Below are 22,191 nucleotides of genomic sequence, written 5' to 3' on the forward strand. Positions count from 1 at the left end.
AATAGTCAATAGGTATAATAAAAATCATTGATTACTGATTGGATTTATATTATAGCACTTTGATTTTCTTATGTACTTTGTTACCTAGCAACCCAACCCAACCAGTAACCAAGTGTTGAGTCCCAACCAGGCTCAAAGGTAGCCTTTCTGTCATTTACCAGACTCTGACCAGTCTATGGAACAAAATATCAAACTAAGAACCCTTACTTGGCTAACACACAGAGAGGAAGATGAGGTAACATGAAGTGTAGTAAAGGAGATGGACTGGTATGGCTAAGAGGTAGCATGAAGTATAGTAAAGGAGATGGACTGGTAAGGCTAAGAGGTAGCATGAAGTATAGTAAAGGAGATGGACTGGTAAGGCTAAGAGGTAGCAGGAAGTGTAGTAAAGGAGATGGACTGGTAAGGCTAAGAGGTAGCATGAAGTGTAGTAAAGGAGATGGACTGGTAAGGCTAAGAGGTAGCATGAAGTGTAGTAAAGGAGATGGACTGGTAAGGCTAAGAGGTAGCATGAAGTATAGTAAAGGAGATGGACTGGTAAGGCTAAGAGGTAGCATGAAGTATAGTAAAGGAGATGGACTGGTAAGGCTAAGAGGTAGCATGAAGTATAGTAAAGGAGATGGACTTGTAAGGCTAAGAGGTAGCATGAAGTGTAGTAAAGGAGATGGACTGGTAAGGCTAAAAGGTAGCATGAAGTGTAGTAAAGGAGATGGACTGGTAAGGCTAAGAGGTAGCATGAAGTATAGTAAAGGAGATGGACTGGTAAGGCTAAGAGGTAGCATGAAGTGTAGTAAAGGAGATGGACTGGTAAGGCTAAGAGGTAGCATGAAGTATAGTAAAGGAGATGGACTGGTAAGGCTAAGAGCTAGCATGAAGTGTAGTAAAGGAGATGGACTGGTAAGGCTAAGAGGTAGCATGAAGTATAGTAAAGGAGATGGCATGAGGTAGTATAGTAAAGGAGATGGACTGGTAAGGCTAAGAGGTAGCATGAAGTATAGTAAAGGAGATGGACTGGTAAGGCTAAGAGGTAGCATGAAGTGTAGTAAAGGAGATGGACTGGTAAGGCTAAGAGGTAGCATGAAGTATAGTAAAGGAGATTGACTGGTAAGGCTAAGAGGTAGCATGAAGTATAGTAAAGGAGATGGACTGGTAAGGCTAAGCTGAGTTGTTTGACACAGACAGTTGTGAGAGGAAGGATACAGATCTGTGGACCAGTGTTTGGTTGTATTTGATAAGGAGGAGGTGTGTTTATTCGACTGGGGATGTTTAGACTGCTTCTTCTCAGTGGTGGGAGGGATGTGAGGAGGATAGCTCTGTCCTGCAGTTGGAAAAGGAGGAGATAAATCCATCTTTAACATCTCTGGGCAGCAGACAATGTGTGTGTCGGGTATTATATTGTCTAGAGAATGTATAGCCAGTCTGAAGTCTAATTCATGTTAAGAGTATCTCTGTCAGATCTCTGAGTAAAATATACCTGTTGTAATTTATATATTATACAATAAGAATGTGTATTATAAATTACATTTCATGAATAGTTAGTCACAAACTATTTATGAAAACATGGCGTCGAGATGCCAGAGACTGCCGCCTTCCTCTTGTGAAGGCCATGTCTGTATTTCATAACATTATTGCTGTCTTGTCTGACACAACATGGCTTCACAGTTGCTCATGTCAAACAGCTGCTTCTCCGGACATCCCATGCGACTGGCCTAGAGAAACCATGCTGGCCTCTAAAGCCCATTGGCTGAAACCCCCCAAAATGGCTACTCAGCTGAGACTTGTCATCTCAGGGAGGCGAGGCAAACAGCGGAGTCTTGAGGGGACTAAGCATTACGGGCAAACGTGAGAATTCTAATCTGAAAGAGAAGGTCTCTTTGGGCTGTGGGTCATGTGGTACGACTACATTCAGTTAAATTAGGACTTTGTCGGTGGTGGAACTGTCCCTGTAATTGTTTGCTTTTTTATGATGATTTTACAAAGAAGAATCGACACAATTGTAGATGGTGTCAAATGTTTTTACCCAATTTAGCACTTGATTTGAACACGACCGACCAAGAGCCAGAATTGAGCCCAATAACCATTGTGATAATCAGGTTTCTTACTCTTCTATTCTACTCTCTTCTGAAGACATGGCTGTATCCATCCTGGGATACAGTGATGTAATATGAGAGTGTTTCACTCAGCCTTGGTATCACCATACTTACACTATGTGCTATGAAGCTTGCATCATGCTATTTTAAAGATGGCATACAAAGGCATTGAAATGTGATACAGTTGAGATCAATTGAATGACAAGTGACTCAAGGAATGACTCATGCTATGAATTAGGTCAGCTAAGTGACTTGCTTACAGATTAGCTGTGATAGATAGGGTCATTTGACATGAATTCTCAGGAAATGTAATGTTGTACAACTGTGACATGTTTGAAAAAGCATCATGGCTAACATCTCTATAATATCTAGATCACGTAATGTCCTACCAACACATCTGACCTTTCTGTTTCACCTCCATAATATTCAGAAATACGCTTCCTATATGTAGGGTTGCAAAAATCCACTAGCTAAAAAAAAGTCCCAGTAAATGAACATTTCCAGGTTTCCCAGAAATCCCAGTTTTGAAGATTCCCTCTGGCAGTGTTCCATTCCTTGCTTATTCTCCCCCTTATTCAGGGAATCCTCCCATGGGGGTTTCTGGAAAACCTAGGAATTATGGGAAAGTGACAGGAATTCTGCAACACTATTTTCAATCATGCATTTGTGCTAATAATCTGTGCTGTATAGTCAGTATGCTGAGTGATGTTGAGGCTCACAGCTGTGACGGCGGCAGTAGAAGACCACTATATACCGTTGCTTCTCTGACATGTTTCCTTCTGTCTTTTATCTGGACCTGCTCAGGTATGTATACTTTGGCTTTGGGCAACCTTCAGGATCATGGCTAAAATGTATTGATCGTGTGAAATTATGATAGAATAATTTTTTCATTTGATCTTCTTCTGCTCTTAAACATTCAAACTGCACACCTCAAAGTCTGGCATTTAGCTCTGACGAACATTGGCATCGTCGGTGAAAGACGGAGAGTGTGTAAGTTTGGTGACCATCTGCTGTGTTCGAAGGTTAATTTTCCTGTATATCTCAATGCGTTGGCTGTCGACTGGGACACACACACACACACACACACACACACACACACACACACACACACACACACACACACACACACACACACACACACACACACACACACACACACACACACACACACCCTCTCTCTTTCTGATCACCTCTGCAATACTGCTCCCTTGGATTGGGTTTCAGGCTCCAGCATCATGAGCATGTTAACAGATAATTGCATTGTTAATCAATGTCTCTCTGAGCTACCACGATGGACAGTCCTTCACAGTCGCCCTATTGCCATTGGCCAGGGAGATACTATTCTACACAGTGTTGTAATCTTCTCTTCTCCTGCTGATGATAATGTATGGTTCCCTAAAGGTCCCAGGAGGACATTGCTCACCAGTGGAACCCAAGACACTTGTTATCCATTCATCGTTCTTTGATTAGCATAGTCTGTTTCTATAGTGCTTTATACAATGGGTGTGTGTAATCCTGAATGCTGATTGGTTGAAACCGCATTCCAGCCGTTGTCTATTCCACCGGCTAAATCTATGGTGTTAAAATGCCTATTTACTCTGTTCCATCTGACTGCATTTAGTTTTCTACCAACTGTGTAATTAAGTGATAATGCCAGAGAAAGGCTATATTGGGATGGGTGTTGTTCATTGAGGGTCGGCAAACCGTGCCAATATATCCTCCAAACACCGTCTTCTAGGGCATTATCACTCTTATACAATGGGTTACCAACATATTCAAATAATGAGTCACATATTTTCATAAAAAAACGTTATTTTCATTCATTTATTCATACTATTTCATCCTTCCACAATATATAGTCCCCACACCAATCTAGGATTGCTAGAGCGGAGACCCAGTCGTTCAGTCTTTCTGTTCTGTATCTATGGATGTGACCCAGTCGTTCATTCTAAATGTACCGTTGCCATACTGGCTGGCAAAGTTATTATCCTTTGCTTGCTAGCTAGCCAAATACGGGTAACTTACAGTCATGTCAAAAAAGTACAGCCGGTAAAGTAGCTGCATTTGCAATTGTTAAAGCTGGTTTCTAGTGCCATTTAATTGGATCCATCCATAACAATAAGCTGATGAGGTACGATTTCGCCTGGTATAGAAAATGTGCTCATTCGTCAGGATACTGTTATTCAGAGGAGCTAGCCAACAACACAGCTACAGTAACACAATCATTTCTGACTGAAGCTGAAAGACTGCAAATTAGCTGTGTTTCGTTTGATCTTTTTTTAATTTGTTTTGTATACATCCATAAAAATGATGCCAGCTGAGTTATGATTTTGAATGTCTGAGAAATGCTTCCTGCCTCTCTGTCTCGTCCAGACTCACGACTCGTTCATTACTCTGGGACAGCAGGAGATCGAATTTGAATATTGAAACAATGTTGCAAATGTCAGAGAGACAGACAGCAAGGTTTATACAAATCTCCGCTGTTGAAAACTAAATGTTAGTCGAAAAATATGAGATATTATCGAATGCTTTTTATAGTGGAAATCAAGTTCATAAATTGCCTGGCTGGGCTGATGAGACAATGGATTGTGCAGTCAGATGGAACAGAGTTAATAGGCTTTTATTATTTTTACACCCTTTTCTCACCAATTTCATGGTATCAAATTGGCAGTTTACAGTCTTCTCCCATTGCTGCAACTCCCGTACGGACTTGGGAGAGGCAAAGGTCGATGGATTGCTTCTTGACACAATGCCTGCTTAACCCACACCAATGTGTCTGTACACTTTGCGACCGTGCCAGCGTGCATTTCGCCCAGCCCGCCATAGGATTTGCTTGTGCGCGATTGGACAACCCGGACAAAGTTGGGCCAATTGTGCACCGCCCCATGGGTCTCCCGGTCGCAGCCAACTGCGAAAGAGCCTGGACTCGAACCAGGTTCTCTAGTGGCACAGCTAGCACTGCAATACTGTGCCTTAGACCACTGCGCCACTAGAGAGGCATAAATGGGCATTTTAACATCATAGATTTAGGCGGTGGAAACGTGTGGAATAGACACCAACTGGAATGTGGTTTTACGCAAACAGTCACGATTCACCCAACCCATTGCATAAAGGGCTATAGAGCAGAGCACATTCTGTTGCTAATGGGGCTATAGAGTAGAGCTCCACCAGTCTGTTTTTATAGGGACTGTAGAGTAGAGCACCATGTGATCAATCTTCCTAATTATGTGCTATAGAGCAGAGCACATTATGTTGCTAATGGGGCTATAGAGCAGAGCACATTATGTTGCTAATGGGGCTAAAGAGCAGAGCATATTATGTTGCTAATGGGGCTATAGAGCAGAGCACATTATGTTGCTAATGGGGCTATAGAGCAGAGCACATTATGTTGCTAATGGGGCTATAGAGCAGAGCACATTATGTTGCTAATGGGGCTATAGAGCAGAGCACATTATGTTGCTAATGGGGCTATAGAGCAGAGCACATTATGTTGCTAATGGGGCTATAGAGCAGAGCACATTATGTTGCTAATGGGGCTATAGAGCAGAGCACATTCTGTTGCTAATGGGGCTATAGAGCAGAGCACATTATGTTGCTAATGGGGCTATAGAGCAGAGCACATTATGTTGCTAATGGGGCTATAGAGCAGAGCACATTATGTTGCTAATGGGGCTATAGAGCAGAGCACATTATGTTGCTAATGGGGCTATAGAGCAGAGCACATGATGTTGCTAATGGGGCTATAGAGCAGAGCACATTATGTTGCTAATGGGGCTATAGAGCAGAGCACATTATGTTGCTAATGGGGCTATAGAAATCCTTTTGTTGTGTTTTCCACATGTAACATCTTAGCTTCATTTTTAAAAAGGCTATTATGTCATGTATGTTGCACAGGTAAATAGTTAATGTTAAGTACAAGGCACTATGTCAGTTGTAAAGCAGTGGGAAATGTCTTATACCTTTTAATTCAGCATTTTAACACTTGATTATTAGCTATCAGTTTCCTCTGATGAAACCATATTACAAAGAGAAACCACATTCATTATCCCCCTGATGTGTCAAAGCTGAGCTTAAACAGCAGTAATAAAGCTGTAGCTTGGTTGACAGTAATCCCCCTTGTAAGCGGATTTAGTAAAGGCTGTTTTCCCAACAATACACAGCCCAAGTTCTTATGAGACGGGTTGCTGTGAAACACCTCTGGCTTTATTCCGTTTTTTAATGCCGTCTTTAATGTCAAGGTAAATGCCATTATTAGGTTCATTGTTCATGTTGTCTTTGGAAACAAAGCTCAGAGCCACCTTGTGATGTTGCAGTAGGAGGTGTCCAAGCCTCTGCTACTGTAAATATCAGGTCAACGGTTGTGTTGTAGTCCTTTACTGCTACTGTTAGTCAAGAGAAGGTTCTAGTTGGATGGAACTTGTTAAGTGCTGGTCAGAAAGCTACCCTGCTGTCCCCACAATCAAATACCTTCCTCAGCTTTAGATACTTCCGGACCAGCGTGTACAGTCAGTACATGCTCGTCCTGTTACCAGCGTCTGCCGATTACTCGAAGCGATAGGAGCAGGCCCTGGCCCTAGACTAGGGCTGGTCAATGACGACAAGGTAATAGACTAGAATGCCTGTTCTCTGTGATGTGACAACGGCCAGGAGTCCTGCTCGATCGCTTTGTTATGAAGTTATGCAAACTATGAAGTTATGAATAACATAAAATAACATAATATGATGTTATTTATGTTATTTCTCATGTGAAGAACTCCTGTAAACCTTGCCGTATTGAAACTCAGTGAACAAGGCATCTTAGACAAGCTGAAAAACAAATGGTGGTACGATAAGGGTGAATGTGGAACCAAGGACTCTGGAAGTAAGGTCAGTCTCCGCAGGTCTTCTGTGTTGATTCCCAGTTGCATTGTGACTTACTGTTCATATGCAAAGAAATGCTAAGCCATACTGAAACATCTAGATTATACTCTATATCCCCCCTACCCCTTATTTTATTATTTTATTATACCCCCCAAAATAATTCTGCCACATACATTTAACAAAAATAAACAAGTGGTTCAAGTCCTTCATGCACGATTTCACAAATCCAAATCATATCTGAAAAATACGTTGTTTTTGTTTTGGCCAATATAGAAATAGGAACTGCTTTTTTGCTTCACAAACTGTAATAGTAAATGACCTTATGCTTGGTGAAATGGTACATGTGTAAAATAATCAAACACCATCATTGAATAGTTGTTGACTAGCTGTTGACATTAAGTGCTATTTTTGCTAATTTTCATGCTTGACATTCATGATATTCTTACCATTATGCTGTTGTTTCTATTTACTAAACAAACAGTGTTCATGATCAACTGCTTCCAAGTAACTTCGGGACATTACAACACCGCGGGGTGTTTTTCAGGTCTTTGTCTGAGCAAGGAGTTGCAATGAAGAGATCTTGTTGTTTCCACCCCACATGAAGTCTAAGAATGTAATAAGCCTCTATCTAACCCTCTGAGACCATAGCCAGGCCAATAAACTAACAGATCAGTGTCCGTACCCTCGACAGTTTAGCTACAGATTACCACAGTCAAACCTCAAAAGGGTTAAACTGCAAAATGGTAAAACTCTCATAAACACATTTTCTATAAACATGTTTGGGAAGGAAGCAGCAGCAAAATGGTTTGATACCAATAAAACATGTCAGGACAGGTCTTGAAATGTTGACCTGTGAGTTACTGACCGCAGCTTCCTTATATGGAAGAAGACCTGTAGAATAGGGGAAGCTCTACATTCACCTAGATCAAACTAAAGAGGTGACTCGTCTCCCCTTCATTGGAGAGTGGCCTGACTATGGTGTTCAGATGTTCCTCAAAACTTCTTGGACCCCTATAGGAAAGCCAGTCCAATCTAGACTTTTTCTAGACTCAACCTCAGCCATCCTTTACTTTATCAGCCTTCTGTTGCTGTCAGCCTCTGGAGTCTGTAGTATGATCTGCCATTGGTAGCATCAGTAGCATTATTTCAACAAGACTCTGTAAGGATCAGTTTGAGGCCTATAAATACTCTGCTTTAGTATCGTACTGGTAGGCTGTACTGTTCTCTACAAAACTGTCTCTCCACCGCAAAACCTCTAACTATGTTCTTCACCTTCCCCAGGACAAGACAAGTGCTCTCAGCCTGAGCAATGTGGCTGGAGTCTTCTATATTCTGGTTGGAGGGCTGGGGCTGGCCATGATGGTGGCACTGATTGAGTTCTGTTACAAGTCACGTGCAGAAACCAAACGACTCAAACTAGCAAAAAATGCTGAGAAATTTAAGCCAGCTCCACCGACCAACCCCCAGAACTTTGCCACTTACAGAGAAGGCTACAACGTGTATGGGACAGAGAGCGTGAAGATCTAAGGGTAATGACAACGCTGCTCTCTTCCTGATTCTCTCTCCGTGACATCTGAATCATTTAGTTGGTTTCCTCTGGTGGTTGAATGATTTGTTTGTTTGTGTTGCTCTCAAGCTGTTTGGTGTGATTTCGTAACAGTTCATCACTCTTGACTTGAACATATCCACAATATTTTAACTAGCCAAGTCAACTAAGAACACATTCTTATTTACCATGAGGGCCTAACCCGGCCAAACCCTAACCCGGATGAGGCTGGGCCAATTGTGCACCGTCCTATGGGACACCCGATTACGTCCGGTTGTGATACGGGATGGATCAAGGATCTGTAGTGACGCTTCCAGCATTGAGATGCAGTGTCTTAGACCGTTGCGCCACTCGGGAGCCAATAGACAACCCAACATTACATTTACAATTCCCCAAGACTTTTGTTGACTTGATATTGTTACATACTGTGTATGACTAGACGTCAAACCTTGTGTGGGCCGCCGAAGCGTGTTAAAGTATTTTCATTATTTGAAATACATTTTTGGGATGGAAAAATTCTTCCATCGTAAACTTAAATGATTAAAACCAGATATAGAGTATGTAGAAGAGATAATGGACCTACATACTCTATAGTTATATCATCTTTGAAAACTAACAATCAGCAACATAAAAGCTAGACAGTCTGGGAGAATTGTACATAAAACATTTATTCAGCATTTGTTATTATGTTTGAGCCAAAGAACACAGCATTAGCCATGGAAAAATGCATAACATTAAAGGACATTTGTTTTAAAACTGCAAAATGTTCTCTCAGGTCAATGGCAGAATATGTAGATTTGAAGGAAATTGGCTTGAAATGCAGACATCTTTCTACACCGACAAGATGGGGGGGCCTCTAAATATTTTTAAAATCTGCGTCCCAATGGACCGGCCACGCCCTATTTCACGCCCCCTGCCTCGCCCACCACCTAAGCCCCTTTTTGGTCCAGAAAAAAACCCTGCACTATGGTGTTGTTAATTGAAATCAACATGATTTAAAATTTAAATTAAAATAAAAAATATTAAGCCATCAAAAAACATTCATCTTCATCTCGTAAACACTCATACTTTATCTAGCTTAAGGTTTTAGTTTACTCGGTAGAATATGCTAGCAGCATCTGCAAATCTATGTGTTAAGCTAATGTCCCAAGTAACACATCATCGTGCCTCAACCATTCCAACCTTATTGACACGTCTCATCTCATCCACCATTTTAACAGACTTATTACCCATGTTTCTCTGTGTGAGAATCTCAATTTCATTGATTCCTTGGGTCCTCTTTTCCTCGACTCCTCAAATCCCATTGGGTGAGAAGGTCAGAGGGGAGGGATCTCCGACTTCTCATCCTATTGGTTTTGAGGAGGTGAAGAGAGAAGACACAAGGAATCAGTTAAATGCAATTAAGATTATCCCTATGTCTCTACTTCCTTCCTCTAAAACAGGTATCGGGCGCTTCAGCTAGACCAGGTACACGATCCCTTACGAACGACTGTGACTATTGACCCTATGATGAAACAACATGATCAAGTCAGGATGGGGGTTTCCTCAACTGCAGCTAAATCCTCTCCTGGCGGAAAATGGCGACGATAATCTGCAATGGCGACACGACAGGACTGGTGACGTGAAGAACTCAAGCGGTTTCCTCCAGTGCCTTACGTATGGAACAGTCACAGACTCGCAGAGTTACTTAGAACAATGCATTTCATCACAGCGGTATTGCGTTTGGCTTGAACTCACAAACACACAGACAAACAAACAGAAAGACAGGATTGATACTGTAATCTGTTTTAAGGAACTTCATTTGAGATGCTAAAGACAAAAGAGAGATACCTAAAGCCATCACTTGCACCCCGAGCACATTTCCAAGTGCCGGACAGAAGATGAATACGATATGACAGATGATAAATAGTTTTTTCTGCAAACGTAATTTGATCAGATTATCCTAATTGTTCTTGCAGGCTAGGTTTTTACTGGTTAAATGTGTTTTAAAATATGTTTATTATAGACACTGATTATTAGAAGATAGCTTGTTATTTTCCTGTGACCTTGGAATTGTTTTGAAAGACACATTTGAATCTTATTGGAATCAATTGGTTAAATATGCCATAGCCAAAAGAATATTGTATTGTTGTTGTCCTCAACTATGGTGCTTTTCAAGTGTCAGAGACAGACTCCGAGAGAAGGCGTTGGTAGCTAGTAAACTGTGCATCGCAAATGGAACCCTATCACCTATATAGTGCATTACTTCTGTGCAGAGCCCCCAGTCAAAAGTAGTGCACTATATATTGACTAGGGGGCCACTCTGGACACACACACACAGGGACTCAAGAAAGAGATGAATGTGAGATGCAGCATTTGGCTTTACACAACTTAAAGCCATCTCACAATACCAATATACTGCCAACAGATTCAGATGTGTTTTTTTTAAAGAACGCAGAGGACTGTCTGAGCACGTTTCATAGTTCAGAAACTCTCCCAGTGTGTTTTATGGTGTGTATAATATGAAGAGAAAACTCACTCACACAGTGTCGCTCCAAAATAGCCCCTTTTTTTAGTCTTAATTTTGAAAGAACACCTGCTTATAGCTGGATTTTCATGTAACCTAAAATCATTCAAATGTTCTGTAGATTAAAACTGAACCAAAAGGGACATTGGAAAAGTAGATAAACTGCAATACAAACAGTATTGGCTTCTCAACAGTAGTATTATGGAGGACCTTGGTATTTTGCTAAACAATTACACATTTTACAATAAGCTGCGCGGTTTGATGATATGCTTTCAGTTTTCATTTCATTTTATGAGCATTGTAGTGTTTGGTGAATTTACTTAGTAAATTAAAAAGCTGAATAATATAAATACAAGGAGAAAATGGATTTATACGACGTACTTACAGGGGATGTCTTAAAAGCTTAGCACATTTCCTTTTCAAAAGACTGTGATTCCATAGTATTTAGGAAGAAAACGAATCACCTAAAACCGTGAAAAGATAGATTTACACACGCACACACACACACACACACACACACACACACACACACACACACACACACACACACACACACACACACACACACACACACACACACACACACACACAAAAAAAAAGATTTTAAAAAAGGGAAGGCAAGAATAAGGAAATAAACCATTCTAAAGAAAGAGAGGTGTACATTGCTTGAAAGTAGATGTATTTATTAAGGACTGATGGGTTTCCTTATTTTTGTAAGAGATTGCATGTAAACTACGTAACGACATATCACAGCTCCTCTAACTTACATCAGATTCTACGGTGAAAATACAGCCACGGGTCATCGTTAGGAGACAGTTTCTTTGGTTTTGTAAGTTCACTTAACACGGAGAAAATGGCCAAACATCTTAGTGACTACTACAAAAAGAGTCAGAATCTGCATGTGTGTGTATCATTCACTGATCTTCGTTAGTGAGGAGCTGTACAGAGAATTTGAATACATTTAGTAAATAAACCTGTATAGAAAATGACGTGTTTGTGTGCTAGTAATCTCATGAACTTGTTAAACCGCATGGTGAAGTCTATTCAAACACACAAACACACAGCAATGATATTGTCATCACTCCAAGAATGTGTCAGCTCCGTATCTGTCCTCTCATCTGAACGGAAATGGTAACACACTGCACAAGCCACATGTCAACTATATAATTCCTTCCTTTGCCATTACAACCTTCTTGAAAAACAGGATGAGAAATTAGTTGTTTTATTTAATGGCTGGTGCTGGATCAATATTACTACAGAACCATCTGATGCCTCTGACAGTCTCCCATGTACACTGATTGAGAGTCTCACTGACATCTTCATTGGCCATCTGAAATCTCTCATCAATAATGTGTCATTATAAGTTGAGGAAACCATTTCAAACCCAGAGTATATTAACCTACAATGGCAAGACAGTGATAAAACATGGCAGCCTGATGAGTATATAGCACTCATCATGATGTATATATAGGTCTACTGGTACCATGATACCATGATGTAGTATACCTATAAATACATCATGATACCAGTAGACCTATAAATACATCATGATACCAGTAGACCTATAGATACATCATGATACCAGTAGACCTATAGATACATCATGATACCAGTAGACCTATAGATACATCATGATACCAGTAGACCTATAGATACATCATGATACCAGTAGACCTATAGATACATCATGATACCAATAGACCTATAGATACATCATGATACCAGTAGACCTATAGATACATCATGATACCAGTAGACCTATAGATACATCATGATACCAGTAGACCTATAGATACATCATGATACCAGTAGACCTATAGATACATCATGATACCAGTAGACCTATAGATACATCATGATACCAGTAGACCTATAGATACATCATGTTATCATGTTATCATGATGTATCAACACCACATTCCTCTACCAGCATAATGTACACACATAAAGGGGTTCATTCCTTACTGTGGGTGAGAGGACATATGTATCAACACCACATTCCTCTACCAGCATAATGTACACACATAAAGGGGTGAGAGGACATATGTATCAATACCACATTCCTCTACCAGCATAATGTACACACATAAAGGGGTGAGAGGACATATGTATCAATACCACATTCCTCTACCAGCATAATGTACACACATAACTGTGGGTGAGAGGACATATGTAACAATACCACATTCCTCTACCAGCATAATGTACACACATAAAGGGGTTGGTTCCTTACTGTGGGTGAGAGGACATATGTATCAACACCACATTCCTCTACCAGCATAATGTACACACATAAAGGGGTTCATTCCTTACTGTGGGTGAGAGGACATATGTATCAACACCACATTCCTCTACCAGCATAATGTCCACACATAAAGGGGTTGGTTCCTTACTGTGGGTGAGAGGACATATGTAACATTTACCGTGAATGCAGTCCTCCTCTAAAACGGGAACTTCGCCTTTAAATGTCAATCGCTTGAAGCCAAGATGTTCTGCATTATTATTTCTCCTATTCCTCTCTCTGCATTGTTGGGATTAAAGGCCCTTAAAGCCTTTCACTGTTGCTCTTCACCTGTTGTTTAACAAATATGTGACGAACACAAATGTCCTTGATTTGATGCAGCGCTATGGATTAAATAAAGCTGATACACTATTCTACACATCTAATACATTAACAAACAGGTTACTTTGTGAATTACTCAGAACACCATCTCCCTGTGTGCTGGGTTGTGTGCTGTCATTGTGTGGTAAAAAAAAGAATGTCCAGTCCCCAGGCTATACTGACTGGTCTGCCCAGTGCCTGAACACACAGATACACACAGACACACTGACTGGTCTGCCCAGTGCCTGAACACACAGATACACACATACACAGTGACTGGTCTGCCCAGTGCCTGAACACACAGATACAAACAGACACAGTGACTGGTCTGCCCAGTGCCTGAACACACAGATACACACAGACACAGTGACTGGTCTGCCCAGTGCCTGAACACACAGATACACACATACACAGTGACTGGTCTGCCCAGTGCCTGAACACACAGATACACACAGACACAGTGACTGGTCTGCCCAGTGCCTGAACACAGAGATACACACAGACACACTGACTGGTCTGCCCAGTGCCTGAACACACAGATACACACAGACACAGTGACTGGTCTGCCCAGTGCCTGAACACACAGATACACACAGACACAGTGACTGGTCTGCCCAGTGCCTGAACACACAGATACACACATACACAGTGACTGGTCTGCCCAGTGCCTGAACACACAGATACACACAGACACAGTGACTGGTCTGCCCAGTGCCTGAACACAGATACACACATACACAGTGACTGGTCTGCCCAGTGCCTGAACACACAGATACACACAGATACAAACAGACACAGTGACTGGTCTGCCCAGTGCCTGAACACACAGATACAAACAGACACAGTGACTGGTCTGCCCAGTGCCTGAACACACAGATACACACAGACACACTGACTGGTCTGCCCAGTGCCTGAACACACAGATACACACAGACACACTGACTGGTCTGCCCAGTGCCTGAACACACAGATACACACAGACACACTGACTGGTCTGCCCAGTGCCTGAACACACAGATACACACAGACACACTGACTGGTCTGCCCAGTGCCTGAACACACAGATACACACAGACACACTGACTGGTCTGCCCAGTGCCTGAACACACAGATACACACAGACACACTGACTGGTCTGCCCAGTGCCTGAACACACAGATACACACAGACACACTGACTGGTCTGCCCAGTGCCTGAACACACAGATACACACAGACACACTGACTGGTCTGCCCAGTGCCTGAACACACAGATACACACATACACAGTGACTGGTCTGTCACGGCTCAAATAACACAACCGTCCAACCAGACATGAACGTGGCAGCCGACCAGTAGTCCTTTTTCTCTCTGGATACAGACAAAATAATTCAGGATTTATCCACTTGGCAGACACACACACACACGCATACACACATACACACATACACACAAATACACACATACACACCAGGCAGGCCAGAATAACAAATCCAGCCTAGGAAATGTTCCTGTACGCTCCACAAACTCCCTTTTGTCAAAGCATCAAAGGATATTGTTTTGCTGTTGTCTTTCGCTACACTGCTGCAACTCATCGCCTCGCTTCCTTTTTTTATACTTTATTTTTCCTTCCTTTCTTTTTGTGTCATGGACTCTTTACAAACAGAACCACTACAGACAGGAACACTACAGACAGGAACACTACAGACAGGAACACTACAGACAGAAACACTACAGACAGAAACACTACAGACAGGAACACTACAGACAGGAACACTACAGACAGGAACACTACAGACAGAGAGGAACACTACAGACAGGAACACTACAGACAGGAACACTACAGACAGGAACACTACAGACAGGAACACTACAGACAGGAACACTACAGACAGAGAGGAACACTACAGACAGGAACACTACAGACAGGAACACTACAGACAGGAACACTACAGACAGGAACACTACAGACAGGAACACTACAGACAGGAACAGACACAGACAGACAGGAACACTACAGACAGGAACACTACAGACAGGAACACTACAGACAGAGAGGAACACTACAGACAGAGAGGAACACTACAGACAGGAACACTACAGACAGGAACACTACAGACAGGAACACTACAGACAGGAACACTACAGACAGGAACACTACAGACAGAGAGGAACACTACAGAGAGGAACACTACAGACATGAACACTACAGACAGAGAGGAACACTACAGACAGAGAGGAACACTACAGACAGGAACACTACAGACAGGAACACTACAGACAGGAACACTACAGACAGAGAGGAACACTACAGACAGGAACACTACAGACAGAGAGGAACACTACAGACAGGAACACTACAGACAGAGAGGAACACTACAGACAGAGAGGAACACTACAGACAGGAACACTAAAGACAGGAACACTACAGACAGGAACACACACAGACAGGAACACTACAGACAGGTTACACTACAGACAGGAACACTACAGACAGGAACACTACAGACAGGAACACTACAGACAGGAACACTACAGACAGGAACACTACAGACAGGAACACTACAGACAGGAACACTACAGACACGTACACTACAGACAGAAACACTACAGACAGGAACACTACAGACAGGAACACTACAGACAGAAACACTACAGACAGGAACACTACAGACAGGAACACTACAGACAGGAACACTACAGATAGAAACACTACAAACAGAAACACTACAGACAGAAACACTACAGACAGGAACACTACAGACAGACAGGAACACTACAGACAGGAACAATACAGACAGAAAGGAACACTACAGACAGAGAGGAACACTACAGACAGAGGGGAACACTACAGATAGAGAGGAACACTACAGACAGGAACACTACAGACAGAGAGGAACACTACAGAGAGGAACACTACAGATAGACAGGAACACTACAGACAGACAGGAACACTACAGACAGACAGGAACACTACAGACAGACAGGAACACTACAGACAGAGAGGAACACTACAGAGAGGAACACTACAGACAGAGAGGAACACTACAGAGAGGAACACTACAGACAGAGAGGAACACTACAGAGAGGAACACTACAGATAGAGAGGAACACTACAGAGAGGAACACTACAGACAGAGAGAACACTACAGACAGAGAGGAACACTACAGACAGAGAGGAACACTACAGACAGAGAGGAACACTACAGACAGACAGGAACACTACAGACAGAGAGGAACACTACAGACAGACAGGAACACTACAGACAGAGAGGAACACTACAGACAGAGAGGGACACTACAGATAGAGAGGAACACTACAGATAGAGAGGAACACTACAGAGAGGAACACTACAGACAGAGAGGAACACTACAGACAGAGAGGAACACTACAGACAGACAGGAACACTACAGACAGGAACACTACACACAGGAACACTACAGACAGGAACACTACAGACAGGAAAACTACAGACAGAAAGGAACACTACAGACAGAGAGGAACACTACAGACAGACAGGAACACTACAGACAGGAACACTACAGACAGGAACAATACAGACAGAAAGGAACACTACAGACAGAGAGGAACACTACAGAGAGGAACACTACAGATAGAGAGGAACACTACAGACAGAAAGGAACACTACAGAGAGGAACACTACAGACAGACAGGAACACTACAGACAGACAGGAACACTACAGACAGACAGGAACACTACAGACAGAGAGGAACACTACAGACAGAGAGGAACACTACAGATAGAGAGGAACACTACAGAGAGGAACACTACAGACAGAGAGGAACACTACAGACAGAGAGGAACACTACAGACAGAGAGGAACACTACAGACAGGAACACTACAGACAGGAACACTACAGACAGGAACACTACAGACAGAAAGGAACACTACAGACAGGAACAATACAGACAGAGAGGAACACTACAGACAGAGAGGAACACTACAGACAGGAACACTACAGACAGGAACACTACAGACAGGAACACTACAGACAGGAACACTACAGACAGAGAGGAACACTACAGAGAGGAACACTACAGACATGAACACTACAGACAGAGAGGAACACTACAGACAGAGAGGAACACTACAGACAGGAACACTACAGACAGGAACACTACAGACAGGAACACTACAGACAGAGAGGAACACTACAGACAGACAGGAACACTACAGACAGGAACACTACAGACAGAGAGGAACACTACAGACAGAGAGGAACACTACAGACAGGAACACTAAAGACAGGAACACTACAGACAGGAACACACACAGACAGGAACACTACAGACAGGTTACACTACAGACAGGTTACACTACAGACAGGAACACTACAGACAGGAACACTACAGACAGGAACACTACAGACAGGTACACTACAGACAGGAACACTACAGACAGGAACACTACAGACACGAACACTACAGACAGAAACACTACAGACAGGAACACTACAGACAGGAACACTACAGACAGAAACACTACAGACAGGAACACTACAGACAGGAACACTACAGACAGGAACACTACAGACAGAAACACTACAAACAGAAACACTACAGACAGAAACACTACAGACAGGAACACTACAGACAGGAACACTACAGACAGACAGGAACACTACAGACAGGAACAATACAGACAGAAAGGAACACTACAGACAGAGAGGAACACTACAGAGGGGAACACTACAGATAGAGAGGAACACTACAGACAGGAACACTACAGACAGAGAGGAACACTACAGATAGACAGGAACACTACAGACAGACAGGAACACTACAGACAGACAGGAACACTACAGACAGAGAGGAACACTACAGAGAGGAACACTACAGACAGAGAGGAACACTACAGAGAGGAACACTACAGACAGAGAGGAACACTACAGAGAGGAACACTACAGATAGAGAGGAACACTACAGAGAGGAACACTACAGACAGAGAGGAACACTACAGACAGAGAGGAACACTACAGACAGAGAGGAACACTACAGACAGACAGGAACACTACAGACAGAGAGGAACACTACAGACAGACAGGAACACTACAGACAGACAGGAACACTACAGACAGAGAGGAACACTACAGACAGAGAGGACACTACAGATAGAGAGGAACACTACAGACAGAGAGGAACACTACAGAGAGGAACACTACAGACAGAGAGGAACACTACAGAGAGGAACACTACAGATAGAGAGGAACACTACAGAGAGGAACACTACAGACAGAGAGGAACACTACAGACAGAGAGGAACACTACAGACAGAGAGGAACACTACAGACAGAGAGGAACACTACAGACAGACAGGAACACTACAGACAGAGAGGAACACTACAGACAGACAGGAACACTACAGACAGGAGAGGAACACTACAGACAGACAGGAACACTACAGACAGGAACACTACACACAGGAACACTACAGACAGGAACACTACAGACAGGAACACTACAGACAGAAAGGAACACTACAGACAGAGAGGAACACTACAGACAGACAGGAACACTACAGACAGGAACACTACAGACAGGAACAATACAGACAGAAAGGAACACTACAGACAGAGAGGAACACTACAGAGAGGAACACTACAGATAGAGAGGAACACTACAGACAGAAAGGAACACTACAGAGAGGAACACTACAGACAGACAGGAACACTACAGACAGACAGGAACACTACAGACAGAGAGGAACACTACAGACAGAGAGGAACACTACAGATAGAGAGGAACACTACAGAGAGGAACACTACAGACAGAGAGGAACACTACAGACAGAGAGGAACACTACAGACAGAGAGGAACACTACAGACAGGAACACTACAGACAGGAACACTACAGACAGGAACACTACAGACAGGAACACTACAGACAGAAAGGAACACTACAGACAGAGAGGAACACTACAGACAGACAGGAACACTACAGACAGGAACACTACAGACAGGAACAATACAGACAGAAAGGAACACTACAGACAGAGAGGAACACTACAGAGAGGAACACTACAGACAGAGAGGAACACTACAGACAGACAGGAACACTACAGACAGAGAGGAACACTACAGACAGGAACACTACAGACAGGAACACTACAGACAGGAACACTACAGACAGGAACACTACAGACAGGAACAATACAGACAGAAAGGAACACTACAGACAGAAAGGAACACTACAGACAGACAGGAACACTACAGACAGACAGGAACACTACAGACAGACAGGAACACTACAGACAGACAGGAACACTACAGACAGACAGGAACACTACAGACAGAGAGGAACACTACAGACCAGAGCTACATCCTATTTCGACTATTCTTCTGAATTTGTTAAATTCTGCTTTCGATGAACAAAGGTACTGGTTTGTGCTCCAGATTTTAGGACTGTCATGAGAGACAGAGAGAGCTTTTGGGACGAGACCCTTCCTTTAAAACAATGACAGAAGGTAATGACTCTTCCCTCGTTCAAGGAGTAGTAAGACAGACTTACGCTAAAAACACAAATCTACTGATATCGAATCAAAGGAACTCTAATGAATTCCATCTCCCACTGTGAGTTTGATGATACACTAGACACTGCTCTAACAAGTGCGCAATGTGAATGATAGGGATGAACCCTCCTCACTATCTCTATGAAGAACATCGAGGTGGAAAGTGAGTTGCACTTCCTAACCTACTGACAAATGTATGACCATATTGGAGACACATGTTTCCCTCAGATTACACAGATCCACAAAGAATTCCAGAACAAATCCAATGTTGATCAACTCCCATATCTACTGGGTGAAATACCACAGTGACATCACAGCAGCAACATGTGTGACCTGTTGGCACAAGAAAAGGGCAACAAGTGAAGAACAACCCATAATTCTGTTTATTTATGTTCCCTTTTGTACTTTAACTATTTGTACATCATTACAGCACTGTGTATAGACATACAACTGCATATAGACATACAACTGTGTATAGACATACAACTGTGTATAGACATACAACTGTGTATAGACATACAACTGTGTATAGACATACAACTGTGTATAGACATACAACTGTGTATAGACATACAACTGTGTATAGACATACAACTGTGTATAGACATACAACTGTGTATAGACATACAACTGTGTATAGACATACAACTGTGTATAGACATACAACTGTGTATAGACATACAACTGTGTATAGACATACAACTGTGTATAGACATACAACTGTGTATAGACATACAACTGTGTATAGACATACAACTGTGTATAGACATACAACTGTATAGTATAGACATACAACTGTGTATAGACATACAACTGCGTATAGACATACAACTGTGTATAGACATACAACTAGACATACAACTGCGTATAGACATACAACTGCGTATAGACATACAACTGCGTATAGACATACAACTGTGTATAGACATACAACTGCGTATAGACATACAACTGTGTATAGACATACAACTGTGTATAGACATACAACTGTGTATAGACATACAACTGTGTATAGACATACATACAACTGTGTATAGACATACAACTGTGTATAGACATACAACTGTGTATAGACATACAACTGTGTATAGACATATAGACATACAACTGTGTATAGACATACAACTGTGTATAGACATACAACTACAACTGTATAGACATACAACTGTGTATAGACATACAACTGTGTATAGACATACAACTGCGTATAGACATACAACTGCGTATAGACATACAACTGTGTATAGACATACAACTGCGTATAGACATACAACTGCGTATAGACATACAACTGCGTATAGACATACAACTGCGTATAGACATACAACTGCGTATAGACATACAACTGCGTATAGACATACAACTGCGTATAGACATACAACTGCGTATAGACATACAACTGCGTATAGACATACAACTGCGTATAGACATACAACTGGGTATAGACATACAACTGCGTATAGACATACAACTGTGTATAGACATACAACTGCGTATAGACATACTACTGCGTATAGACATACAACTGCGTATAGACATACAACTGTGTATAGACATACAACTGCGTATAGACATACAACTGCATATAGACATACAACTGTGTATAGACATACAACTGCGTATAGACATACAACTGCGTATAGACATACAACTGTGTATAGACATACAACTGTGTATAGACATACAACTGCGTATAGACATACAACTGTGTATAGACATACAACTGTGTATAGACATACAACTGTGTATAGACATACAACTGTGTATAGACATACAACTGCATATAGACATACAACTGCATATAGACATACAACTGTGTATAGACAGACTGTGTATAGACATACAACTGCGTATAGACATACAATACATACAACTGTGTATAGACATACAACTGTGTATAGACATACAACTGTGTATAGACATACAACTGTGTATAGACATACAACTGTGTATAGACATACAACTGTGTATAGTACTGTGTATAGACATACAACTGTGTATAGACATACAACTGTGTATAGACATACAACTGTGTATAGACATACAACTGTGTATAGACATACAACTGTGTATAGAC

General features: G+C 42.0%; 1 long non-coding RNA gene and 1 pseudogene across 1 annotated transcript; both read left to right on the forward strand.

The window, feature by feature from the left end:
- The window catches only part of LOC127913897 (glutamate receptor 3-like), a 267,990-nt pseudogene extending 256,423 nt beyond the window's left edge, over positions 1-11,567 (forward strand).
- On the forward strand, positions 382-6,962 carry LOC127913899 (uncharacterized). Its single transcript, XR_008087138.1, has 3 exons — positions 382-595; positions 686-820; positions 1,028-6,962. It is a non-coding gene; the product is annotated as an uncharacterized LOC127913899 (long non-coding RNA).
- Positions 11,568-22,191: the final 10,624 nt, after the last annotated feature.

The sequence above is a fragment of the Oncorhynchus keta genome, chromosome 30 (genome assembly GCF_023373465.1).
Source record: "Oncorhynchus keta strain PuntledgeMale-10-30-2019 chromosome 30, Oket_V2, whole genome shotgun sequence".
Lineage (NCBI taxonomy): Eukaryota > Metazoa > Chordata > Actinopteri > Salmoniformes > Salmonidae > Oncorhynchus > Oncorhynchus keta.